The sequence below is a fragment of the Grampus griseus genome (assembly GCF_964374135.1).
Source record: "Grampus griseus genome assembly, chromosome: 10".
In the NCBI taxonomy this organism is placed as follows: Eukaryota; Metazoa; Chordata; class Mammalia; order Artiodactyla; family Delphinidae; genus Grampus; species Grampus griseus.
Genome location: NC_139004.1, coordinates 29,288,165 through 29,314,948, shown reverse-complemented (window position 1 = coordinate 29,314,948; position 26,784 = coordinate 29,288,165). Strand labels below are relative to the sequence as shown.

Sequence of the window (26,784 nt, the reverse complement as noted above, 5' to 3'; positions counted from 1 at the left end):
AATGGGGAGAGATGGCCATTTAAGCTTGACAGATGTCGTGTCCCTTACCAATTTACTGTCTCCCAGCTCTGAAGGCACCCTTCAATAAATGCTGGGTGAGAAACAGTGGCAATTCCTCTCGGCATTTCTAAAGTGAGCACGAAGGTAGGATTTCCCAGAAGACAGGACTGGAGGGACCCTGCAGGAAGAAGGGGCTCTTCTGCTGCCTCTGGCATGGACTGGGGGGTCAGCAGTGAGCCTGCCCCCACCCCAGCCCAGAATGTGATCCCTCCGGTTCCCTGCAGCCTCATCCTGCTGCTAGCCCTCTGGACACAGAAGGCAACGCCTCCATGTAGCCTGCGTAAGTCTGCCTGTGGCCAGGGTGTCCACACAGATCTGCCACTGACTCCGCAAGCCCCGTGTGGCCTGAAGCCCCCCATTCCCGCCGGCACCTGGACCCCAGTGCACACCTATGCCCCCACTGCTGACCGTCTGCTCCCGTCCTGAGCGCTGGAGGGTGGCTATTGCTTGCCCAGCGACTCCAAACCAGCTCTAGTCTTGCCAGACCGGTGGACGTCTACGCTTTCTGCTGGGCTGACCACACTTCCCCTGTGAGAGTTGAAACCCTTCTCAGTTTGTCATCCCTTGGCTATTCTCCTTCAACTCTAGGGTACCATGTAGTGTCCTTATATGTAATGGTTACTCTTTTATCATAGTTAACTATTGCTCTATGTGAAACTCCTGCTAAAACCACTGTGTGGTTTCTCTCTCCTGATTGGACCCAGACTACGACAGATGCTTAGACGTCAGCTATAGATGTCAGATATTTCAAAATGGAAGATTTTTAGGCTATTTGTCTGATTCCTTTAAAAATCTCACACGGTTAAGTCCTAAATGAGGTACTAGAAGAAAAAAACCTGAATTTTCTCCAGAAAGTTAATTAAGTCACCATTTATGTCACATTTCAACTTTGTGTTACTTTAGTCCATGAAAACTATCCTTGAAGACTCAAGTGATTAAAAATTTTTTTCAAGTTACAGATAAAAATTCTACAACAGCTGGACTAGAACTGACCTCAAGGTTGATATGGTCCAGCTCTTTCTTTTTACTGGTAAGGAAATAGGCCCAGAAAGTTTAGACGTTTTGCCCATGGTGGTACAGCCTGGTCCCATGGCAGAATCTGGGATATAATTTTTGTTTTTAATGCCACGCCCTGGCTTATAGGATCTCAGTTCCCCGACCAGGGATTGAACCTGGGCCATGGCAGTGAAAGCCCGGAATGCTAACCACTAGGCCACCAGGGAACTCCCAGGGATACAATTCTTGATTCCCAATTCCTACCTTTTCTCTATGCCAGGCTGGTTTTTCTCTTATGGAAAGAGTGTTGAAGTGACAAAGACCACAGGAAGAGGACTTTCTTTGGATATAAAATGACTCATCTTTATAGCACTAAACTGATGCATATCACGTGGAAGAGAACATTTTTCTTCATAGTAGCGATATCTGGATCTGCCCACTTTCTCTTATTCGTGTAAGTCAGATAATATTCCTTACTATGACTGTTTTTTTTTAATACCCAATTATCTGCTGTTCCAATAATTTGGCTGGTCAGCCTCCCATGAACAGAGATGGGATTTGGGGCGGGTTGTGGTCCGCTTGAAGATGGCGGGTTCTACCCTTGAAGAAACAACATTCTTTTTCTCAGTAGTCACATAAGGCTTAACTCACTGGGGTCACTCAGGCATTTTTCATTCAATAAGCAGTCAGGTAATAAGTATACATTTGAGGCTTCAGAGATTCTTAGCATTTATCTGAAGCTGATTATAAAGGCTGAATCAGCTCTATGCAGAAGGCTGCCTATATAATGTCATATGAGGAATTTCAGGTGTATTCGTCAGGGTTCTCCAGAGAAATGAACCAATAGGATTTGTGTGTGGATAGAGACAGAGATAGAGATAAAGAGAGAGAGAGAGAGAGAGAGAGAGAGAATTGTCTCCACCCAATTGTGGAGGTTTGGTGAATCTAAAATCTTATGGGCTATATCATCAAGTTGGAGACTCAGGGAAGAGTCGCAGTTGAAGTCCAAAGGCAACCTGCTGGCAGAATTCCCTCTTCCTCAGACATTGTCAGTCGTTTCTCTATTAAGGCCTTCAACTGACTGGATGGGGCTCACACACAGGACAGAAGGTCACTTGCTTTCCTCAAAGGCTACTGATTTAAATGTGAACCTCAGTCAAATAAACACCTGCCTAGAAACAGCATAATATTTGACCAAATATCTGGGCACCACAGCCTAGCCAGGTTGACACATAAAAATTAAACATCACACCAGATGAATTTAAAAATACTACCTGAGACAGGTAACCCATCAATTTAGTATGCAGTCATCAACACCTCAGCTTGCCAGATGGTTTTATAAACAACTGAACATAGTTATGTAAATATCCCCTCCCAAAGGACCTCATAGGCTCCATGCCCAGAAGGCTACTCAGCTCAAGTGTCTGACTAAGAGAGCAGGGTCCAGTGGTACCTTGGACCCTCAGTTAGCAGCCTGGTCTGATAGTGGCTTTGGGGCCAAGGCTGCCTACAACTCAATGTGTTGCGTAATATTACTGTGCTTGAGGCCTCTTGGGAGTGACCTTCAACCTACGCTGAGCTTTATGGCATTCTGCACTGAGTCTGTACTCACCCTCCTGTTTGTTCACACACCCTCCGGGAAAGAACTGCCCTCTCCAGCCCAACACCACACCCTAACACCATGCCCCTTCTTTCCACTCCTACATGTTTTCCTTCCTATCCTTTCATGTCCAAACTATTTGAATAGGTTACTGTGTCTCTCTTAAAATTCTTGCCAGTCTTCTACCTTAACACCCTCTTCTAAAGCGATTCTCCTTCAGTCACTTTCTGGGACTAAGCAATTTCCCTTCCTTCCTTCCTTGCTTCCTTCCTTCCTTCCTCCCTCCCTCCTTCCCTCTCTCCCTCCCTCCTTTCCTCTCTGACTTACCCTTACTTAACTCTGGTAGCTAGAACTTTCGATTATCTCTTCCTCTTAAAACTCAGCCCTCTGCTACCTGCCTTGTCACCTGGTGCCTCTCCTGTGTCCAGGGCTGGCTTCACACACATGCCATCTGTGCGGATGCACGAGACCCTGAGCTCAGAAGGGCCTCACAGTTGGCTTAATGCTCTGTTGTTGCTGTCTCGAAATTCTTAATCATTTTTGAACAAAGGATCCCTCGTTTTCATTTTGCAGTGCGCCCCACCAGTTGCAGCCAGTCCTGCACGTGACTCTCCTGTTCATTTACTGACATCCTCCCCTTCCTGACCTTTGCCCTCTCAGCTAATTGCTCTTCCCCCGCCATACTTTGTACGCTTTTGAGAACTCATCTACTCCTAAGAACATGATTATCCTCCCCAAGACAGCAAGAACTCTGGCTTTTAGACCCATAAACATGTTATTTACCCGGAGCTTAAAAAAAAGGAAAAGGAAAGAAAGGGAACAAAGAAAAAGAAAAATGTTGAAATGCTTCAGGGCTTGCTTGCTTTAAGTCTTCCTTGTGAGTTCCTTCTCCTTTCCTAGTGTTCTCACTCTAGTGTTATGTATTGTTCTAGAATTTGCTTCATTTCTATTAGATTGTTTTAGAGTTACTAGTGAGGTTTTCTTATTAGTAAGTCAGACACTATTCCGTATTATTTCTTTTGATACCAAATGATCTGTCCTTCCAACCATCTAGTTGGTAAGCCTTCCATTAGCATGGATGTGACTTGGTGACTTGTTTTATTTTGGTTCTTTATTTTATGAAACCCTAGGAACCCAGTAAGGGCTCAAGAAATGTAAACTTGATTCCCCTGATATGTCTTCCAAATGACTCCATCGTGCTTAGCAAGGCAGAACGGCTCTCATTCATACCAAAAACCTGCACCAAGGCTTAGAAGGTCCCAAGGTCCAAATCCTCTGCCTCTAAGTTTGACTCTTTTGCTGCACTGGCCCCACGTGTAACATTTAAAAACTAAATTCCATTGCACTAGAGGCAGGCTTGTGTCCTTGACGTCACAGAGTTCAGTAGTACAGCGTAAAGGGCCTGGTGTAGAGTCATGCAGACCTGGGTTCAAACTCCAGCCCTGATATCAACCAGCTGGATGTGGCAGATTTTATTTCCCGAAGTGGCTACAGTACTGTTTTCAGTCCCATATACTCTCCAGGGGAAAAGCCTGTATTCTCTTTCTTGAAATCGGGCGGACCTTTGTGGCAGCATAGATGAATAGAAGAAGGTCACAGTGTGAGATCTGAGACCAGATCATTAAAGGGGATGCAGAGTCTGCCTGGCCCTTTCTCTCATTTGGGATGCTTACCCTTGGAACCCAGCCACCATGTTGTGAGGAAGCCCAGAGCCCATGAAGAGGCACTGTGTAGTGTTCTGGCTGATCCCCAGCTAAGTTCTCAGTTGACAGGTGCCCTCAACCACCACACACATGAATGAGTGAGATTTCAGATGATTCTAGCCCCCAGCCTTTGAGCTGTCCCAAATGATACCTAGTGAAGTAAAATGAGTCATCCCCACTAAGCCCTGGCCAAACTGCAGGTTCATGAGCAAAATAAATGCTGTCATTGTTTAAAGCCACTAAGTTTGGGGGGTTTATTATCCAGCATATAACTCACATACACACTTAGCCTCAGGTTCCTTATCTGCAAACTGGGGGCAAGAAACGTCTATCTTGCAGGGTTGTTCCACAACTAGATGATAATATGTACAAAACACACAGTTTTCGCTTTATAAATTTAGAGCTATTGTCATCATGAGCACAGAAGACAAACACTTAGGAAGAGCTAATTAAACATCCCTGTTTGTGAAATGCTATGCCTTAGTAAAGAGTCAGCAGATCTCTCTCTCTTTTTTTTTTTTTAACATCTTTACTGGAGTATAATTGCTTTACAGTGGTGTGTTAGTTTCTGCTTTATAACAAAGTGAATCAGTTATACATATACATATAATATCCCACATATGTATAACTGATTCACTTTGACGGCACAAAAATTCAGCAATACCTCCATGTTCAGGGTTTCGTGTGTGGAGCAATACATTCAATGGAGAGAGTAAACACAGGAAGAACTATGGCCACTGTCCACTGGCCGGAGATGGGTGATCCTAAGCTAGGGCAGAATCCCACTGACCATGAAGGGGAAAAGGGAAAGTGATTCATATTTGGTTAGCTGTTGGTACAGTGATGGGCACATGCACATCTGCTCTCCACAAGGCCATTGAGTTTCTATGCAGAGCAATGTTCTGCAACCAAACAAGGTTTTCAAGTAGCTCAGGAACCAGACTCAAAGGTCTGGAATTCAAGGAAGATGGATGGGTAAAGCTAAGGGATCAGGTCTGTGACAGATTCCTGGCGGTTTTATATTGAAGCCCAGTGGAAGCCTTTGTGTCCTCTGCATACCCAGGAACCTTCGCCACAAATATTTATGGGACCGTCATGCTATTCTTTAGGCCGGATTATGGCTCTCTAAGCTCAGATCAGGAGAACTGAAAGCTGGAATTCTTCCACCTCAGAAGTGCACCAAAGCACAGGAAACCAAAGAACAACACAAACCTACAGCCTCATATAAACAGAGCTCCTTCCCACATGGGTCTAATTTGAAGAAGATGTCTTCTCACTTAAGCCTCCCCGGGAGAATACCAGTCCCTAATGGAGGAAACATGCCTTCCACTTAATTAGGCCGCTGTCAGAAGTTTTGCTTTCCTCCCTTGACATACTTTTTATTATTTAAGATGCTATAGAAATTAGTTCCAGCTTTTGATCATGAATCCATTCCCCCTACATTCATGGAATGAGCCTGCAATTCCTATAATCTTCATACCAAATGAGGGTATCTTGATACTGATTCTCTGACAAAGAGACTGGTGTTTGGGATCCTGTGCTGACGGAGATTCTGCAACTGTTCTTCATCCTGCCCTCTGCTCTGGATGTCTGCATTTTTTTGAGCATCTTAATATCACAAACTGGTCTGAAAAGACTTTAGAGAAATCACAAAATCTGTCACCGGGCCTCTCAGTTGGGTTCACTAAGCTCTCATCTATCCAAACCTCTCCAATATGAGAGATTAAAAGCCTTGTGGCACTAAAATCAAATCTGAATCATGAGTTTTACTAAATAGGGTGATGTAAATCCAGGACCCTACGGAACATTCTTTGCAAAATTAGTATTTTATAATGTGTCCGTGAAGTCGGGCTTATAGGGCTTGAAAAGTCTATTCTAATATTCATTTAATAATGCCATGGCCAGGTCCCATGGTCAGATACTCTGATTTATTTAATCTGGGGTAGGACTCAAGTGAGTTGTTTTTTTTAAAAAAACTCTTAGAGTGATTCTAATGTTCAACAACGCCTGGCCATCTCTGACCCAGTGGTGCTCAAAATTGGGGATGGACAGTAGAACCCCCTAAGGAGCATGATAAAAAAGAAAAGTGACGACAGAGCTCCCAGAGCCCACTGCAGACACAGGGAGGCCAGAGTCTCAGGAGACCCTTGAGGCGACCTCCGCTCTGTTTGTTCCCTATTTCCCTATCTAACCTGGAAACTCCTTTGGATCACAGCCCCCTTCTCCCCCAGACCCCAGTTCTGCTGCTGTTTCTCCCCACCATCAGTCCTTGCCCTGGAAGAAGGGCACCACTTTGAGTCATTGAGGGAATGGAGGACACAGTTTGGATGAGAACACTGGTAGAATCTCAAGTCAACACAGCCACGATGTCAGGAGCTTCACTCACAAACTGACGTCTTTCTGGTTGCCCATCCACACAGAGCTCTGCAGGTGGGTCCTCCCTGAAGGTGACAGCACTGTGACCAGGTCCAGAAATCCTACCCACTTGGACAAACTTCTCACATGGTCAGATGTGCTCAACCACCTTCCTCTCCCCAGGCACTATCCTCTACTATCCTCTAGCCAACGGTGGGGGGAAACTTCGCTGCTTCTGCAGCGCAGGATTCCATCAAGTCCTATGTTCGGCTTTCCTGGCTGTGGGGGGCACCTAGGAGGCTTGAGCTCCACCCTCAACGATGTGTAATCACCCAGCCATTTGGGCAAGGTGGGTCCTCGCAGTGAGGGGGACAAACATCTCCACTAACGGCCTCCTCGGTGCAGAGCCCAGGAGGGTGGTGCTGAATGAGACCTGGTCATAAGTGGAATGATAGAGCCTGGGTGGGGTGGGAGCAGGAAGGAGACCCCCTGAGACCTCAGGGAAGGTTTTGGGGCAGCAGAGGCTCCTTCAAGGCTCTACCTTCTCACAGCTTGCCTTGATATGAGACTTGAAGGGTAAGAGGATTTGTTCAAGCAAAGTGGTGGGGAAGGACATCAGAGCAAAAGTGACCAAGTAAGAATGGGTCTGGAGGCTTGATGACATGATGCCAGGTGTGTCAGGAACCATGAGCACGTGGGCTTGTTCTTCGTGCTCTATCAGGAAAGCCCACACAGGAATTCTCCAGTTCCCTTTCTTCCTCCAGCTTGAGGATGCCAGCCCAACCACACACCAAGCCACAAAGCAGTCAAAAGCCTATCTTCTGGGAACCACCTGTACCCTGGGTCTGCTATTCCTACCCTCACTAGTCTCTAATCCCACCAACCACCCTCGGCCAACATGGCATCTTCCCCACTTTCCTTTCTCAAAGCCAACTCTGAAAGTATTCCCACTGAAGTGTGGATTCTGGATAACGTCTCAACGTTGATCGTGGACCAGATGTAAGCAGAGGGGATTAAAGCTCCAGGGGTGGGTTTTCAGGCCTCTGGCAGGGGAGTGAGGAACCGGGAAAGGAGGAAGAAGGACTGCAGGAGCTTCCTGGAGTCTTGAAACAAGACACATGGGCTCTCACCTATCGCATCCCGTGTGAGATCCAGTCAGTTCTTACCTCTGCAACTTACAAGGACAAGCGTCTATAATGGGTGCCCGGGCCAAAGGGCAGCACTTCTTATTGCAAAGCTGCTTTCATTTCCACTCAAAATTCTCTATTTAAAATCACTTCAGGGCTGGTTGGAAGAGTAAGACTTAAAAACAAAAATAACACATTCCTTTCTAATTAATTTGGAAGTGGGAAACTATAGGCATATTAAGTGTTGCCTTTAATATCAGTACTGTGAATTTGGGATAGTTATGTTTTCCTATACGCTGTGCAATAAGGCCTTAGTCAGAATTTTTGGAGAAGCAGGATGGTCGGGTGAATTGAATGCCTTAGGTAGCCCTTTAAGCAAAAGAGTGTGTAATGAAAAGCAGAGGATCCAGAGTCCTGTGTTCCAGACCTAGTTTTGGCACAAAGAACTGTGTGATCTTGGGCAAGTAATTTCCCCCTCCCTGGGCCTTAGTTTTGTTATTTACAAAGTGGATGAATTAGAAGAGATGACGTTGAAAGATACTCCAAAATATTTCTAAAGTGTGAATGGGAGAAGGTGAATATCACTGAATCGTTTATTTGCATTTAAGAATTCTGATGGTGTACACCTGAAATTAACACAACACTGTAAATCAACTACAATGGACCTGCGGGGTAGCGGCCAGCACTGTGAGCTGGAGGGCAAATGAAGACATAAAGCAAGAAGCCTCTGTGACCACCTTCAGAGGCTCCTTCAAGGCTCTGCCTTCTCACAGCTTGCCTCTAACATCTCTCCAGAGTGTTCTCAGTACATCACCTTCAACAGCAGTTAAAGAAGCATTCCTCTGGGAAGGCTCCCCACACCCACCCGGATCCCTCAAGCTTCATCCAACCCTCTTATGTTTCAGACCCAGCCAGCTGGAGGTCCAGAGACTTTAGATGACTGTCCAAGACACCGACAATCAGTGGGGGTGGAGTCTGCAGTAGAATGGAGATGGCTGAAATCTCAGTTGAAGTCATTAACGTAAGTAATTCAGCCATAACCACCCAAGCCATGAGAACTGAATCCTTTCAAAAGTCCTCGCTTACCTGCCCTTTGATTCTCTTAAGAGTAAAATGGTGAAGACATGAAAAGAGAAGTTCTGATTATTGTAGGCCACAGATTCTAATCAAGGTTTATGCTGCTTTAATGTGGAGGATTCCCTCAGGGGAAAGACCTGAAGCCAGTCTCACACTGAAGTTCCTCATCCCCCAGGGGGCAGATAGAAGAACAGCCGGGTAGCTAAATCCCTCCTCTCCAGAGTCCCTCCCCAGAGGTGATGGGGGAGATTAAGGAGATAACACAAGTAAAACGCGAGGGCGGGGGCTGGAAGAGAGCAAGCACTCAATACGTCAGCTGTCATCATTGTCCCTCTGCTTTCTGGACCACCTCTCCTTCCTCCTTCTCACACCCCCAGGTCACTAAAGGTCATGGGCCTGGAGGGTCTTCTCTGCCAACCGCGCAAGACAGGAGTATTCTACTAGCCAAGTGCCTTCCGTCCCATGAGCCCACCCTACTCATTTCTTTCAAGCTCCTGCAGAACTTACTGTAAAGTGTCATGCCGGATGATTCTATTTCCTGCTTCAGAGGGGGGCTTCTTACAAACAGCATCCCAGCTACAGACACAGAAACGGAGCCAGCTTGTGCGTCAAGGAGACCTCATTTCATTTTCTCCGCCTTTAAAAACTTCAGTCTGAGCTCGCTCCTGGCTGAGTTATATATTCAAGCTCAAGCCAAGCTATAATTGAAAAGAAGTCTGTCTTTTGTAACTCCCTAGGCCCAAAGGGAAAATGAAAAGCTTTCCCAAATGGCAGACTAAGGCAGGAAATGTTCTATTTATTGTACTCCCATAAAAAAAAAATTAAAAAAAAAAGACCCCAGTAATTATGCCACACACACAATAGTCCAGGTCTTCACCCAGGAAGCCACAACCTGAGATGGAGTCTGCGTTTCTCTCCAAAAAGGGAATCATTCCAAGACCTACCATATTTATTTATTTTTCACAAGTTCTACGGTTCCAAGAGACAGATTGCCCACCCTGCTTTCTGCCTGGCCAGTGGGAGTCAGAAGAATTTTCGGGCTGGTCCTAGATGTTCTGCAAGGTAAATATGTCTTTGAGAAAGTCACTGCCTCAGTGTGGTCTTGTGCATCCTCGCCTGTAAGATGAAGGGATGACTGGACAATGTCTAGCTCCGAATTCTCTGCTTCTCTCCATGCTCACTTGTTCAGCATTATTAACTGGGCACAAGAAGTTAGAAACAACCCTTGCTTGTGAAGAGCTATAATGCAAATTCTCCACTTCATGCCTAGGAGAAGACACTGAAAGTGGCCATCATAAAGAGAGAAAGCTGCCCCAAATAACTCCAGAGTAAGTGAGGTGCAGAAGTTTTCTCTTCTTTCCTTTCCTTTCTTTACCTTTCCTTTTTTGCAGAAGTTTTCTTCTCCTCTACTGGATCTTTTCTGTACATCTCAGAATTTGGTGTGATGCTTCTGGGTACCACAAAACCCCTTGTTTGGGCTTCTGTATCCTAATACTGGGATCCACAGAGAGAATCCCTCAGATCAGCCATTGGTAGTGCAGAAGATGTGAAGACACGTTTCCAGTTCTAACAGAGATCATCATGGAAGTGTATGTCACTGTAGATAGTCATCAAAGCATATCATTTGTATTTCCATTTAGTATAAAGGTACCGAGTAGAATTGTTGCACCTGTGTGTTAAAAATTGCACTAATGCGGGCTTCCCTGGTGGTGCAGTGGTTGAGAGTCCGCCTGCCGATGCAGGGGACGCGGGTTCGTGCCCTGGTCCAGGAAGATCCCACATGCCGCGGAGCGGCTGGGTCCGTGAGCCATGGCCACTGAGCCTGCGCGTCTGGAGCCCGTGCTCCGCAACGGGAGAGGCCCAACAGTGAGAGGCCCGAGTACCAAAAAAAAAAAAAAAAAAAAAAAAAAAAATTGTACTAATGCCATGTCCTCCACACCCCAACCCCCATCAAACAGTATCCACCCTTATAAGCCAGGACAAACCAAAGTCACAACAGCTTCCCTTTACTCGCAAAACCTATCTAAGGAAGGAAGCCTGCTATTGGGCTATGTTTAGTCTAGATGACGCTAAGCAATGGCCCGCAGGGATTAACAGCAAATAGTCTTCTAGATCGTACCTAATGTTTACGATCAACCCCTTCCAATGATCTTCTGATGGAGGCTCAGAAACGACAAAGACTTTTCAACTCCGCTTCATCTCCCACCTATTAGAAGAGGCTGCCGGAAGCATGATGAAGAAAATTCTGAGGTCTCAGCTAGGATCAGTGGGCAAGAATGTCAGTGTCCTTTGGTGATCACGTGCTTTATTGATCATGCTAACATTAGATGGAATTCTGCAGAGACTTCCACGTGTACATTTGAAGAGGTAGAAGAAACAGGGCAAAGCTAAAAGAAGAAGCAGCATTTTCCTCTGTGTTCTCCCATTTGGCTCTTATCACATCTTTCTTGAATGGAATTTCTTTCCGCTAAGTCATAAAACAGACCCTGTTTTATTTTTCTCTTTTCAGTCCCGTGATATAGCTAAGGGCCAGATATAACACTCTAGTTGTTCAACATATGGCTTACACGCAAAGACCACAGTCTTGGAGACATACGGTAGGGCTGAAGAGAAACAAGACCTTAGGAACAATATAACGTGAGTAGAGTATATGATTATCCAGGACTTTTGCTCTGTCATATTTGCAGTTCTGGAACCAGCTTTGAGCATGGCATTTCTTCTCTCAATTGTTTCTCCCAAAGGGGAATAAAAGATGGCTTGAACTGGCCTCAGAGCTCTCTCCCTCATCTGTCACTGGGGATAAAAACTGCTGCCCGCCTGCTTCAAGCTCTCTGTGAAGTTCAAATGAGATGATGTACATGCAAGTGCCCTGCAAGGAAGGGGCACAAGAATAACACTATGACCCCACATCTGGTCCTTCATCAGCAATTACAGCTAGACTATGATGCCCAACGGCTCGACAGTAGGGGAATGAACGTGCACCCAACCCTCCACCGAGTCCCAGTAAGAATGTCCGGTCTCTCCCACAGAGTTCCCAGCAATGGCCCTGAAGGGAACAACTGTCTTCAAAGCAGGGAATTCTAGGCTGTCTACAGCCGTGCTACTCAAAGTTAGGTCCACGGACCAGCAGCAACAGCCTCCTCTAGGAGCTTGGTAGGTACGTAGATTCTCAGGCCCTACCGCAGACCAACTGAACACGAGTCTCCATTTTCAACGAGATCTCTAGGTGATCTATGCCTGTTAGCATTGGTGAAGGCTGGTCTTCAGAACCTTTGGATGACAAAGTCCTCGTAGAGCAACAATGCAAAGACGTTCACGATCTGTGCACTAGGTCAGTGATGTCCAGCTTTTGTTTGATCTTAAAAGGTACATTTTTGCACATCTGGATTTGACATCACTCCTGTTTGGGGGGGGGGAATCTCTACTCTTGTACCTAGGAATCTGGCCCTACTGGGTTCTAGAAATGTGAGTGAATCTCAGCCAACTTTCCATACCTTGCACAGAGGAGGGGAGCCTGAATGCAAGTAGCAATGGCAGCCCGGCGCTGAAAGCGAACACTGCAGCTGAAACTGGAGCCAGGGCTAAATTATTGATTGAAATTCCATGATGTGGCTTGTCCATCAGGAGCCAGCAGAGCCTAGAGTCACTGAGCCTATCCATGCCGCGCAGGTCTCATCCCTGTGAAGCCCCCTGCCTCTTTGCCTGTGGGGACCAGTCAGAGGTTGGACCCTCTCCTGAGAGGTTAAGTTATGGAAAACTGACAAGTCGTGGTTTGTGACCTGGGCTTTCTGAAGGTGTCACATCAGCGCCCATTGCTGTGCAGTGCAGGCTTCCTGCCTGCCTGCAAGCCCTGGGGCATGGAAAGCTTACACAGAGAGGGGCAGAAAAACAAGAAAGCCAGTATGTTGCAACTTACTCTCAAAAAATAAAATAAAATAAAGAATAAAACAAAACCAGAAAAACATTCTCTGCCTCAGGGTTTCTACTTATACAATGGAGAGAAAAGGTTTCTTGGCTAACCAACGTGCCAATGTTTATAAAACAAATTAACCTCTGTCGGTAACTTGTCCTTTTATAATCACGAATGTTCGATCCCCCAAAACAAAATACTGTTAACAACATGTCCGTTGAGAGCAGAATGGTTGATTACAGGACGATCCAGCCGTGTTTAATGCAATAACATATGGCCAGTAAAAGGAATGAGTTGGAGTCTTAAGTCTTATCCTGGAATATCATGGTGGGGGGAAAACACAAGTCACGAAGTGTTGTGAGTGGTATGATCCCTTTTTATTTAAAAACAAAATGCTGTGCTACACATGAACACACACACAGGGCTTTGTTTTTAAGTTAAAAACGTGTGTGTATGTATGTGTGGGGGGTGTGTGTGTGTGTGTGTGTGAGAGAGAGAGAGAGAGAGACAATAGACGGAGGGGAGTGGAAGGCAGTACTTAACACCACTAACATCAGCTTTTCTCCTCCTGTAGGAGGCATTTGAGGGGTGGGGAAGGGAGAGTCTTCATATTTTCTTTATGTGGTTTCAGATAAGGAAATATCTGAAACCCTTGGGCCGGATATGCTGCAAAATTTTAAATATTTTGGCATGTAGAAAGGTAACAAGATGCATGTAACCTCATACCATCCTCAGCAGGCTCTGGGCACCACCCTGTAATCAAGTCCATTCACATTTCTGCAGCACAAAGTGGGACACATAGAGGCAACAAACAGCCTCCAAAAATTTAGGTCAGTTTTGCCTTCAAATGAATTAGCCACAAATTTCCAAAAGAACTTTCAGGTGCCAGAGCTTTTTGAATTTCAGGATTCTGGATCCATATATCTCTTTAGGGTCTGATTTGCCACACTGATCGTGTATTTGTAATTTAAACCAACAGAATAAAATAAAAGGGAAGGGACAAAGGAGAAAGGAAAAATAAAGGGGAGCCCCCTTTGATGTACCCTTGGGTACTTGCACTTGTGCCTCCAAAGGGCTCTGACTTAGAACTTGAGAGTGATCCCGTGGACGCAGGTTTGGTGAAACACATGCAGAGAGTGGGTTTGTGCATTTGAGACATGAGCAAATTCAAGCCGGCTGGACTGCTGTGTAGCAGATACAGGAGAACACAAAAGAAGATGAAAGAAATTGTTTTAACAAAACAGAAAAAGTAACTTAGGTGCTAGGGAGTAACCAGCTCCTAAGATGTGGTTCCTGTTATTCAATGTGCAACTGAAACCAAAGCATCTGTGTCAAAGTTAAAATGCACATTGTGTGAGATCAACAGGGAGAGGCCAACATACGTATCCATGGCAGCCCTAGTGCACCATCAACTTGTTGAGTGATAATCTCAGATCCTCATTGGGGCAGGTGAGCTTTTGCTTTTTGTGGGTCTCCATCAATCTAGACACTTCTTTTAAAAATATAGTTATGCTGTTGATCTTCAAAATATCCTCAAAGGTGCCAAGTGTCCAATTATGCCAAATCACAAAGAACAAGACGGTATTTTAACTGTCAGTCTCCAAGCTGTAAGTCCTGGATAACCTAAGCCAGGGCAGTTGGAGCCTTTGTTTCTCTTACTGTGAAATGGGGGTTCGTACCATTCACCATGCTCACCTGGAAGGTAATCAGTAAAATTGAAAGGTGTTTAAAAGCCTTTGGATTAATACATGTTGTAAGTTACAAATGACCTATTTCTCTACATTATGGAGGTGAAGGATCAGGGCCTGAATGTCACAAAGGGAATACAAATGATCAGTGGTGGTGAAATCACTGGACCAGGAATCAGAGATCCTAGGTCTGGTCGAGAGGCTCCCCTAAAAGTGGGAGTTGCTTTCATACCTGGGTCTCTGACACCTGCCCTGTCCATCTTTCAGAGTGACAACGAAGGTCAAATGAGACCATGCAAATGGGAAAGGGCTCTGATCACTGGAAGTGGTTCCAGCTTCCAGCTACCTATAAAAAGATGAATATAATAATAATAATAAAGTTACATATAAGGCAGAATGGAATAAATGGTAAATACAGTCCCACCAATGTGTTCTACGTATCCAGGGGAGCGGTGTTCACTTCTGGGTGGGAGATTAGGAAAGCGTCCTTCCATTTTCACCATCTCCTACGGATTTATTTTTTTGTCTGCTTGCTTGTGAGATGTGCAGGGTGACCAGCCATCCCAGCTTGCCTGAGACACACGGGACTTCAGAGCCTTCAGGGCTTAAAACTGGGAAAGTCCCTGGCAAACTGAAATGAGTTGCTAACGCTATATCTGCACATTCCTACTTTCAAAATAGGATTTAAAGGGACATTTAAACATAGATGCTCAATTTAAGAAACTCATTCCTACAAAGCCTACTTGTAGACAGAGTTCATTCACTTCAAAGCAGCTTAGAAATTTCAAATAATCCTTTCTTAGCACTTTTGGTCTATCATCCTGCAATTTTATCCTTCAAAGGATCAAATCTAGTGATTCTCAGTATTAAGATTGGGAGTTTGGGATTGACACGTACACACTGCTATTTTTAAAACAGATAAACAACAAGGACCTACTGTATAGCACAGGGAACTCTGCTCAATATTCTAATAACCTAAATGGAAAAAGAACTTGAAAAAGAATAGATACATGTATATGTATAAGTGAATCACTTTGCTAAACACCTGAAACTAACACAACATTGTTAATCAACTATGCTCCAATATAAAATAAAAATTAAAAAGTAAAAGATTAAAAAAAAAATCATTCCAGACTTTGTTTAAGTGGGTGATGGACATTGCAGTGGCTCAGACGTATGAGTTTTCCTAAAATAACTAGAAGAGATAAAAGACAGCTAGTCAGAAAAACAACAGTAACAGATGGGTACTGCTGATTCTCTCGAGAGGTGGAGTTTCTGAGTGCGCCATGTGTAGGTGAGGTGCGTACCGTATTGCCGTATTCGCTTGACTTTTGACTGAATGGGCAGTGTAGTTCAAACAGATCTGCCCACATATCAAAAGAGGAAGTTAGTTCCTTTCAGAGCTTTCTGCTTTGCACGGAAGCTGTGTTTAAGCTATGTGATGATTGATAATAAATATTTGTAATAAACAGTTATTTTAAATAAATAGATTGGGTACTTGCTTTTATTCTACCCTTGAATAACAGGGATTATAGCAACGTCTCCATTCTTCATTTTTGACCCTGTCAAAAATGGATTTTGCATCCCTCTTTTCTATGACAGCCCTTCAGGCTTCAGAAAAACCTCATTTTTATCAAATGCCACTGCAAGCTTTACAGACTGGCATATTGTAATTGTTAGCACTTCATGAAAACTATAATGAATCAAAATGGCTATGTGACTCTTTTGGAAAGATTATCTTTTTGCTGTCATGCCAGCAAACTCTCCCAGATCTGTAGTCCAGCTGACTTTCCTCTGTCATCTGTAAAATTTAAAATAACAGACATATATACTAGACTGTTCTAAGTTGTTTCCTTGGCCCTTTGGAGCCCATATTCAGAACCCTCCAATGACCTCTCACTGATAACAGGATAAAGTCCAGCTCTGTGGGCTGCCTCTCAGGGGGGGTCCCACTCTCTCTTCCCAGTTTTAGCAATAGTCCCCTTTCAGGACCCCTTCCCTTACCTCCTCACTCCTCCAGGCAAACCGCTTGCCCACCACCTCTGTTGGAACTTGATTTGTTATAGTTGTACTGTTATCGGTACCCTTTCTCTCTTCTGGATTCCATTTTCCCTATGTTTCCATTTTCAAATACCAACCCCGACCCGACCCTCCCTGGAAGGCTTTTTATGCCCACTCCTAATAGGATTATTTTGTGAACAGTTCATTTCATTCATTCACTAGACACATATTAGGTATCAACAATGTATTATGTACTGTTCTAGGGACAAGGGATGCCCAGTAAATCTCCACTCAGCATCTCTCCCTACGACGTGCTACGGCGCTGATGTTCTCTGGAAGATGCAGAACATAAGAAGGCAAAATACAATAGTATGTAAGCTCCTGAGCTTTGGAATCTTACTGGGCTTTGCCACTTACTAACTTTGTAATCTTGGGCAAGTTTCCTGGCCTTGGTTTGTTCATCTGTAAAGTGGGAATGCAATGTGGTACACACCTCATAAAGTTGTGGTGAGGATTCAATGAGATAGTTCATGTAAAGCATTTAGGGATAGTTTGTGGTACAAACTAAGAGCTCAATAAACGTTATTTACATTACGTTCTTCTAGCTGGTCTGATTCGCCCATCCATATCGTCTGTGTCTGTGATGCCTTCTTTTCTCTCTGTACCTTTCACACAGAGAAACAGGGCTGGGCCCCGTCTTCACTGTATGATAAAATACTCCTCTCTCCCACTGGGGATTGGTTAATAAGGGATCATTGGAAGTTTTCAAATAAAAATATAAATGGGAGTTCTTAAATACTTTAAACATGTTAATGAAAGACTATTATTTAAACATGTTGAAAGGAATTCTAGAAAGTATTTATTCAACAATATTTATTGAAAACTTTTAGAACAGTGGTCCTCAAACTTTAGCATACCTCAGAGTTATCTGGAAGGCTTGTTAAAACACAGTAGGTTTGGGGTGGAGCCCAAGAATTTGCATTTCTAACAAATGCCCAAGGAACGCTTCTGGTATAAGGTCCACACTTTGAGAACCTCTGTGCTGGTGCCAGAGAGAGAAAACAATTCAGCCTTCCGAAAAAGTCACCAGACAAGGTCTGAGGAAAACCCACAGCAGAGTGGGACGAACCCTGGACTCAGACAACCCAAAGTCTAGCTCTGGTTCCATCCTTCACTGGAATATGACCTTGGACGAGTCATTTACCTCCTCTGAGCCTTGGTTTCCTTATTCGTAAAGTTAGGATAAGAATATTCCCTTTATACCTCACAGTGCTGTCAGGACCCGGGACAAATGTAAAGTATTATATGTATGGACTGGAGATCAACTTAAGAGTCATGGATAAAACAAATAACACATGTTGGCGAGGATGTGGAGAAAAGGGAAGCCTTGTGAACTGTTGGTGGGAATGTCAATTGGTGCAGCCATTATGGAAAACAGTATGGAGTTTCCTCAAAAAAACTAAAACTAGAATTACCATGTGATCCAGCAACCCCATTCCTGGGAAAAAATAAAAACACTAATTCGAAAAGATACATGCACCTCAATGTTCATAGCAGCATTACTTACAATCGCCAACATACAGAAGCAACCTAAGTGTCCATCAAAAGATGAATGGATGGGCTTCCCTGGTGGCACAGTGGTTGAGAGTCCGCCTGCCGATGCAGGGAACACGGGTTCGTGCCCCGGTCTGGGAAGATCCCACATGCCACAGAGCGGCTGGGACCGTGAGCCATGGCTGCTGAGCCTGCGCGTCTGGAGCCTGTGCTCCGCAACGGGAGAGGCCACAGCAGTGAGAGGCCCGCGTACCGCAAAAAAAAAAAAAAAAAAAAAAAAGATGAATGGATAAAGAAGATGTGGTATATATATACAATGGAATACTACTCAGACATAAAAAAGAATGATATTTTGCCATTTGCAAAAACATGGATGGACTTGGAGGGCATTATGCAAAGTGAAATAGGTCAGACAGAGGACGACAAATACTGTATGACATCCCTTATATGTGGAATCTAAAAAATACAACAAACTAGTGAATATAACAGAAAAGAAGCAGACTCAAAGATATACAAGACAAACTAATGGTTACCAATGCGGAGAGGGAAAGGGGGGAGAGGCGACGTAGGGGTGGGGCAGTGGGAGGTACAAACTACTGCGTATAAGATAGGCTACAAGGATGTACTTACTGTACAACATGGGAAATATAGCCAATATTTGGAGGTACCATATCTTCCCCCTTTCCCAGTCCAAAATGACCCCTTGAGTGGAAGAGATACCCTCTAAGCAGGTTGCACTCTTTTCCAGTTCACTGAAGTATTATTTAGTATCTTAAAGACCCAACTCCCTGAATAGATTCCCCAGTAACTCAAAACCTTAAAGCAGCTTTGAATCAAGAGCCCCTCTGGAAAGAGACATTTAGGGAAGGTGTGCCCAGGGCTACAAGCAATCCGTCTACCCCTCAGGCCTTCTGCCTCGTCTGGAATCACCTTGCACTGCCAATAGTTAATTAAACACTTCTACCGCATAAGATTAGCACCTGTGAAAATCATCCTCACTAAATTACATTTTAATGTCATGGCCTCAGCCTTTGCCAGCTGTCACAGAAGAAATCACCACACAAAGCTTTCTACTGCATTTATTGTTTTTAAAAAGTTGATGACATTATTAAATTCTTCAGTGTTTCCCCACACACAACACATAAAACATCATTTGAGAAGTGACCTTAAGACCCAGTGCCACATATAAAAAGACACTTAATGTTCAGGGGAAATGCAAGTGATATAATGCTGTGAATAAAGCATCCTGCTAAATGTATAGGCTATACGATCCCAATACTTAAAAAAAAAAAAAAAAAAGACTGAAAGAAAGAAACCAAAATGCTATCAGAAATTATCTTTGGGTGGTAGATTGTGAGAGATGGTCTATATGTTTATCTGTTCCCAATTTTCTTCAAAGAGCATGAATTACTTTTATAAATAGAAGAAAATTAAATTATTTTTCGAGGTAATGCAGTGGTAGGAAATTTTATTTAGATGGCTTCTTCCACTCTCAAGAAGAGAATTCTATAACTGATTTTGTTTTCTTTCCTCCCCTTGTCTTCCAAGAAGCTCAAAATCATATTTGAAACACACTCTCAATAGCTATGCTCACTTTGATCGTAGGTTCTTAGCGTCCTTATTTTCACTTTCCATTTCCTTGTAATTTCCTACTATAAGCTTTTACTTATTAGACAAGTAGAACCTTCCTGTCCTATATAATTTCTGACATTTCTAAACACTCTGGAGTGGAAAAAAATGCAATAGGGAGCCGCCACATCAAGTGAAACATTTAATTCAACAAGTTAAATCATGCAGCTTCTAAACACCTCTTCCTTAAAGGCTTATGTTTACAACCAGGGAGAATCTGAAGCAGTGGGCAAATCTGAGTCAATGTTTTTGATTGTCAGAGGCCACGAAGTGTATAACATCCATCTTCTGTACGCGGGTGATACTCGGAGGGGGTACAGTGAGGGCTCCTCTGACCATGGACTCTGCGGGGCTGCACCTCGCTATGGCTGTTCAGTGTTGACGGCGTCAGCCAAGAGGACCACGCTGAAGGAAGACCTGCTGTCTGATGGAACACAGAGAGCAGTCAAGGGTGGCCCTGAGACTTTGCTCTGGGAACCTGGGGGATGGCAAAGCCAACATGAGGGAGCCTGGCTTTGGGGCAAAGTTCAGATGTGAGAGGAGGTGGCCGCACAACAAGCAGTTCGGAACAATGAACAAACAGCGGACCACGAACCCAGCGGGGGCTCCTGTTCTTGTGCCAGCCCCACCCTATCCATTTGGGTGGCTTGGGAGAAGTCCCTCCTGCCCCCGCCTGGGACTCAGTTTCCTTATGAGTTGAACTAGTTCATCTCTAAGGCTTTTCCGGTTCTTTAGGTGGATGAGTCTGTGACATTATATCCATATAAGCTCACGAGAGACTGCGCACGTGGAGACGCAGACTTGGATCCACTCTGTTTGTCTCAGATAGCCTGGCTGCGTAGATGAGTGGTTTTAATAAGAGACATTTAAGAAGTTAATGATTAGCGTTCAGCGCTGACTGGCATTTTTCTCTCTCATTTATCTCAGTCTAAATGACAAGCTATTGGAGTTGGGAAGCACTGAAAAGAATAACGATATATCCAGAAACGGAACAGCCTTGGTAAAAGATGAGAAATAATTCGAGGATAAGGTGAATAACTGAGGCTGCTTGCCTAATTTTATGGGCTGTCCAGGGAAAAGCCTGCACATTGTAGGACAGGGAGAATCATGGAAAAGCAATAAAAGAGAGGGGCTGAGCATCCTTATGGCATATATTCGGTGACAGCCCACAATTCTCAATAAATCTGCTATATCCTCAGACCTCTACCCAGGGACTCTCTCACAGCCTGATCGCACCTGATGGAAAGTTCCTGCAGCGGCGCAGAAAGGGAGGAGCAAAGGGAACCACTGGGTAAGGCTTTACCGGCACTCTTACTGGGAAGCTGTAAAAAGCCACACCTTAGGGAAGGGGTGTGTGCAGTCATGCACGAAGTGTCACTGAAAGAGTAATGTCCCTCCTACCCTCCTGAGTGGGGGTTGGGCTGGCGCATGAAGTCAAGACAGGAAACGTTCCTGCATAGCACGTGGTCCTGTTGCTTTCATCACAGCCTGCTGGGCAGGTGACAGTGGCATCCCCCAGAGCCCAGCTGGGGTCACACTGCTCCCCTACTCAGCTCTCCACAGGCAGTTATGGGATTACGGGGCAGAGGGAGGGTGAAGAGCCACATGGAAGAGTTAGGTATGGACCAGCTGGGACCAAAAGGCAACAGGTAGGTCAAGGTGGGTTGAGGGCACGTCTGATTTAAAAGAGGATACAAATAACCATTCATTCACTCATTCATTCATTTTAATTTATGCATACATGCATTCATTCACCAGACATCTCCTCAGCCCCTAATAAGGGCTAAGCCCTGAGTTCGGGGCTAAAATATAGTCTTTCCCAGATAGCTCTGTACCTTCCTCCCCCTTCTAAATTAGCCCCTACTTATTTCCTTCATAGCACCTTATATATATATTTTTAAAAAATTTTTATTGAAGTACAGTTGATGTATATAACATCATGTAAATTACAGGTGTACAATATAGTGATGGACAATTGTAAAGGTTGTACTCTATTTACAGGAGGAAGAGGGGAGAGGGAAAGATAAGGGTGGGGGATTAAGAGGTACAAACTATTAGGTATAAAATAAGCTACAAGGATATTTTGTACAACAGGGGGAATATAGCAAATATTTTACAATAACTATAAATGGAGTATAACTTTTTATTTCTTTATGTCCTGTCTCATCCACTAGAATATAAGTCTCATGAAGGCCAGGACCCTGTCTGCTTTGTTCACTGCTGTGCTCTGGCACCTAGAACAGTGCCAGGCTCATAGCAGGCCCTCAAAAAACTGCTTTTCGAAGGAATGACTCACAGAGATGAACAGACCTTGGTCCTTCGAGAAGAGATTCCAAGAGAGTGTGGAAAAGCATGTAGTGAGGCAGAAAACGAAAGGGAAAACCAGCACAGAAACTGAATTCCACCACCCTCCCCAAATTTAAAAAGGTACTTGGCATCAAAAAACAAAGCATCAGAGGAATCATCAATGCATTGGTTCCTTGTGTTTGAGATGCAAGGGTTGAGCAGAATTGAGTCTGCAGTAATTTCCAGGCCTCCTGGTCTGTGATTCTACTGTCTTCATCTAGATGATGCCAACACTCTTTCACGTGGCCCGGGCCATCCTTAGACCCACTGTGCTCGAGCGGAAAGGACACTGGCAGAAATCAGAAGGCCTCTATCAATAAAATGGGGATGACGACATTTGGACTAGGTGCCCCCCCTCCAACAGTTTTGTTTTGAAGGACACATTAGATAATGTAGTGCCTGTGCTCCACAAACTGTGACATCACGTGTAGACAATCACAATTTGACTGTCACCAAGATGCCTTCCCCTGGGACTCACTGCAGGCAGAGGCCTTTGCTAGGGCTGGTTACTCACAAAATGGGGTTCTAAGAGTGGACTTTTAAGGAAAAAAATCATGAGGAGCTGAGTGCCTTTGTTTACAGCCATCACTCAAAACCACTCATGAAGAATTCATTGAGTTTCCCATGATACTTCGTTTTCAAGGGTGAGAAGACCAGGATGCAGGAAATCCTTTCCGTCTGCAAACACTCACTGAGCAGCTCTGGGTCAGGCACTGTCCTAATACAAAGGGAATAAGGTTAATAATCACCATCCTTGACCCCACGACTGCCTCAAGGGCAGACACAGAACATTCAGTCTTTGGTACCATTGGACAAAGCCACCCAAAGGATGAAGAGCACCGGCTGGGAGTCAGGAAACCCAGGCAAGTACAAATCCTGCTCAGCATCAATTTTGGTGAAAGGACTTTGTTGCCTTAGAGGGCAGTGGTATCTGCAATTGGAAAGGGTAGGCATGAATTGAAGGTTTTGGACCATGTGGTCTCTGGAGTTCCAGTGTTCTGTGGAGGTGCCTCAGGGCCCCTTGGGGTCGGGAGGGAAGGGGAGTCAGAGCTCCCCTCCTTTTATCTTTTTTATATATGAGGTTCCATATATGATTTAGTGAACTCCAAAAAAGTGGAGTCCAAAAAAGAATTCCTTGCCACCAGGAAATACTTGAAAAATACTTGAAGCTGCGAGGTCCTTTCTGATTTTTAGAGCTGAGATTTCCCCTCTGCTCATTCATTGGGTAGAGAACCTCATAAGGATGCACTCTCCTCTACAATCCACAGGTATTGTGGCCAGTAGCTCAAGCATGGATGGCATCACTTAACTGCTTAGATTACAAAGAGACAGTAACTGTGACCTCGCCCAACATAAGGAGGCTTATGCAGGGACAGACGACCTGGAGCCATATTGTTTGTGCACAATTTCAGAACAGCATTAACGTGAGTCATTTTCCATGAACTACTCATACGTATCAGTGGCAGTTGTGTCTCACTTGAAAGTCAGTGTGGCTCCAGTGATGCCATGAAACTGGAGACCTGATACTCTTCCACTGGCAGCCAGTGGAAGATGCTGAGAATAGCAACATGAGTGGTACTGTGGACTTCACCCAAGCATTTGACCCCATTAACCTAGCTGGTATGTGGGAAGCTCTGCAAAAAGTTTGCTTCCTAAAGACATTTACTAGCATCGCTTCTCACTCTACAAAACCTGACCTGATAATGCCCCTGCCAGACATATCCTTCTCAAGTCAACATTTAGCACGATCTTCTGCTGCCCTTTGAAGTTAGATACCTGTGGGTGTCTGTATCCACATTTACCTCTTCTGCTGAACTGCAGTCTCCATTGGAGAAAGGAACATGATGTATACATCTCTATATTCTCTGCAGTGTTTATTGTTTATTGATTTTAGCTGATGGTGAAAGTTGTTCAGAGAGGGACTTACAGAATGCATTTTTTTTGTTTTTTGATAATCACAACACTAAGGCTTTAAAGGGGTGTCTTATTCTGCTTGGGCTGCTATACAAAAGACCATAGACTGAGTGGCTTAAACAACAGAAACTTGTTTCTCATAGTTCTGGAAGTTGAGAAGCCCAAGGTTAAGATGCCAGCTCCTATGGTTCCTGGTGAGGGCTCTTTTCCTGGCTTGTAGATGGCCGTCTTCTGACTGTGTCCTTACACAGTGGAGAGATCTCTCTCTTTCTCATTTTGTAAGGCCACTAGTCCTATTGGACCTGGGACCCACCCTTATGACCTCACTTCACCATAATTACCACCTAACAGCCCTATCTCCAAATACAGTCACGTTGTGGGGTTAGGGCTTCAACGTATGAATTGAGGGGGGCACAATTCAGTTCACAGCATTCCACTCCTAGCCCCCCGAAATACATGTCCTTCTCACATGCGAAATACATTCATTCCACCCCAATGGCTCCAAAAGTCTTAACTCTTTGCAGCATCAACTCTGAAGTCTAAAGTCCAAAGTCTCATCTAAATATTATCTAAATCAGATATGGGCGAGACTCCAGGTATGATTCATCCTAAGGCAAAATTTCTCTTCAGCTGTGAATCTGTGAAACCAGACAAGTTATGTGCTTTCAAAACACAATAGTGGGACAGGCATAGGAGAGACATTCCCATTCCAAAAAGGGAGAAATACAAAAGAAGAAAGGATGATGGGTCCCAAGCAAGTCCCAAACCTAGCAAAGCAAATTCAGCTAGATCTCAAGTCTCAAGAGTAAACCTCTTTAGCTCGATGTCTGGCCTTTCAAACCACGCAGTCTTGCCCCCACAGCTCTGGGAAGCCTCCCTCCCAAGGCTCTGCAGGGCGATTTCACCACAGCAGCTCTGGTTGGAGGCTGTCTGACCTGCGATGACTTGGGGAGAAAGTTTAAAGACCAGTCTCAGTCCATAGGTCCCTGGCTGTGAGTTCAGAGGTAGCAGCATGAATCTCCTACCCACCTGGGTAGAACTGCTTTGCAGTCTGGAGGTGCTGATGTGCATGGGGGACTTGGTCTGCCTTCCTAGGCTGCACCTGACATCCATTTGAATTTGTTTCATTCCATCAAAATGTCAGGAGGAAGAGGGTATATAAGTATGATTGGCTTTAATTCTGAATACTCTCCCTGCCCCCACGGATGTTTTCCAGGTGTCATTTTACATGAACTGTGTCCCCACTCCTGACTTTCATCATAAGACCTCAGAGACCCCCTTCCAGGTTCTCCTACACGTAGCCCCCACCATCCTGCTAAAGCTGTATTGTTCTGTAAGTATCCTAATTCCCAAGACTACCTCTGTAAAGAAGGAATAATTTTGGCTGACAAAAGTCAGGGCTACTTTGAAATTTTGGAAAAAAGTATTAAGGGAAATACCCCGATTAAGATGTAGATCAATGGAAGTAGTTTTCTAGAGTCACCATTTTTCTGTGCCTAACGTCACTGCTGGACCAGTAACTCGGGTGCTGCCTTCACAACATCACATTCACAAAGTCAATAAACATGTAAATCAGGTATATAGTATAACCTGAATGGGAAAATGAGAAAGGCCCATCTTTCTCTCTACAAGGATTCTCAGCTTTGGCTCTGCTTTGTAAATGAGGGATATTAAAATACACAAAAAATTAGCTTGAGCAAGCTAGGCATCCCATTAAAAGTACCCAAATCCCCCAAGGATCCCCCAGGGCAAGTCACACTGGCCTCCAGGATGGGAACCAGTAGCAAAGTACCAGACCTGGGCTAGTGTTTTGAGGAGTTTCACCAACAGGATGATGGCTGAATTCTGGGGTCAACTCTTGGGTGTTTCTGTGGGTCCAGGATGGGATTTATTTCACATCTGTAAGCTTTCTTCAATGACATCTCCCCCCATATATCCATCTGTGCTCAAGAGAGGGGAGTGGATGGGGAACTTGGCAGTAAATGCCTAGGCAGGAGACCCAGCTCTTCCTCGTACGCACTGTGTGACCTTGGCCAAGACATAGAGCCTCTCCCTGAAACCTTCCCCCTTCTGCAAATTAGGGACATGGAAACAGAGCTGTTAGGACAATTCTATGATATAATTATGCAAATATTCTTTATAGGCTGCAGTCTGTTTTACAAACAAAAGGTATGATGAAGATAAGCGAAACCAGGTAGATTCTTTGCACTCCTCTAAAAACCTCACCCTCTCTGTCACTGCAGGTGGCAATGACAGACCAGTGCTGACCAGTGTTGGACCATTATTTTTTAAAGTGGTTTCCATTCATGCTTAAGTTACCAGTTTCCATTCCAGCAAATGGGTCAGTGAGTTACAGAGCTGGCTAAAAATATAACTGTCTAAAGCAAACAAAAAGAAACCTCCATGTTGACTGTTGTTTCCATTTGAGCTGGCCCGTAAGTGTCCGATGGAATGAAGTGTGACAGACAGATGGTGGGTTTAACATCTCACTCCCAACAACTGTACGTGGAATGTCACAGAACCTCCCTGAGCCTGCGGGGGAGCTTCCTGGTAGAGAAAATTTGGATAACAACATTTACACTGCAGAATGTTTATAAGAGAATATATGCAAAAAAAAAAAAAATCCTGTCACATAGTAAGGGTTTCCTTCCTCTCTCAGAAAACAGAATCATGCCAACTCCAAGGTCTTAGATGTGAGCTCATCTAAGCTTGGGAAGAAATATAAATAAAGTTGGTGAGCATCTAGCAAGGTCCAAGTAAAACCCGAGTTTCCAATGCAATAGTGTCCTCTGAGTACCTAAGACTGTCAACTCCCTTAAGAGGC

General features: G+C 44.5%; 1 protein-coding gene across 1 annotated transcript in view; it reads right to left on the bottom strand.

Moving 5' to 3' along the window:
• Positions 1 to 26,784, bottom strand: part of CLIC5 (chloride intracellular channel 5) — a 109,139-nt gene that overhangs the window by 59,427 nt on the left and 22,928 nt on the right. The gene's annotated exons all lie outside the window — the stretch shown is intronic.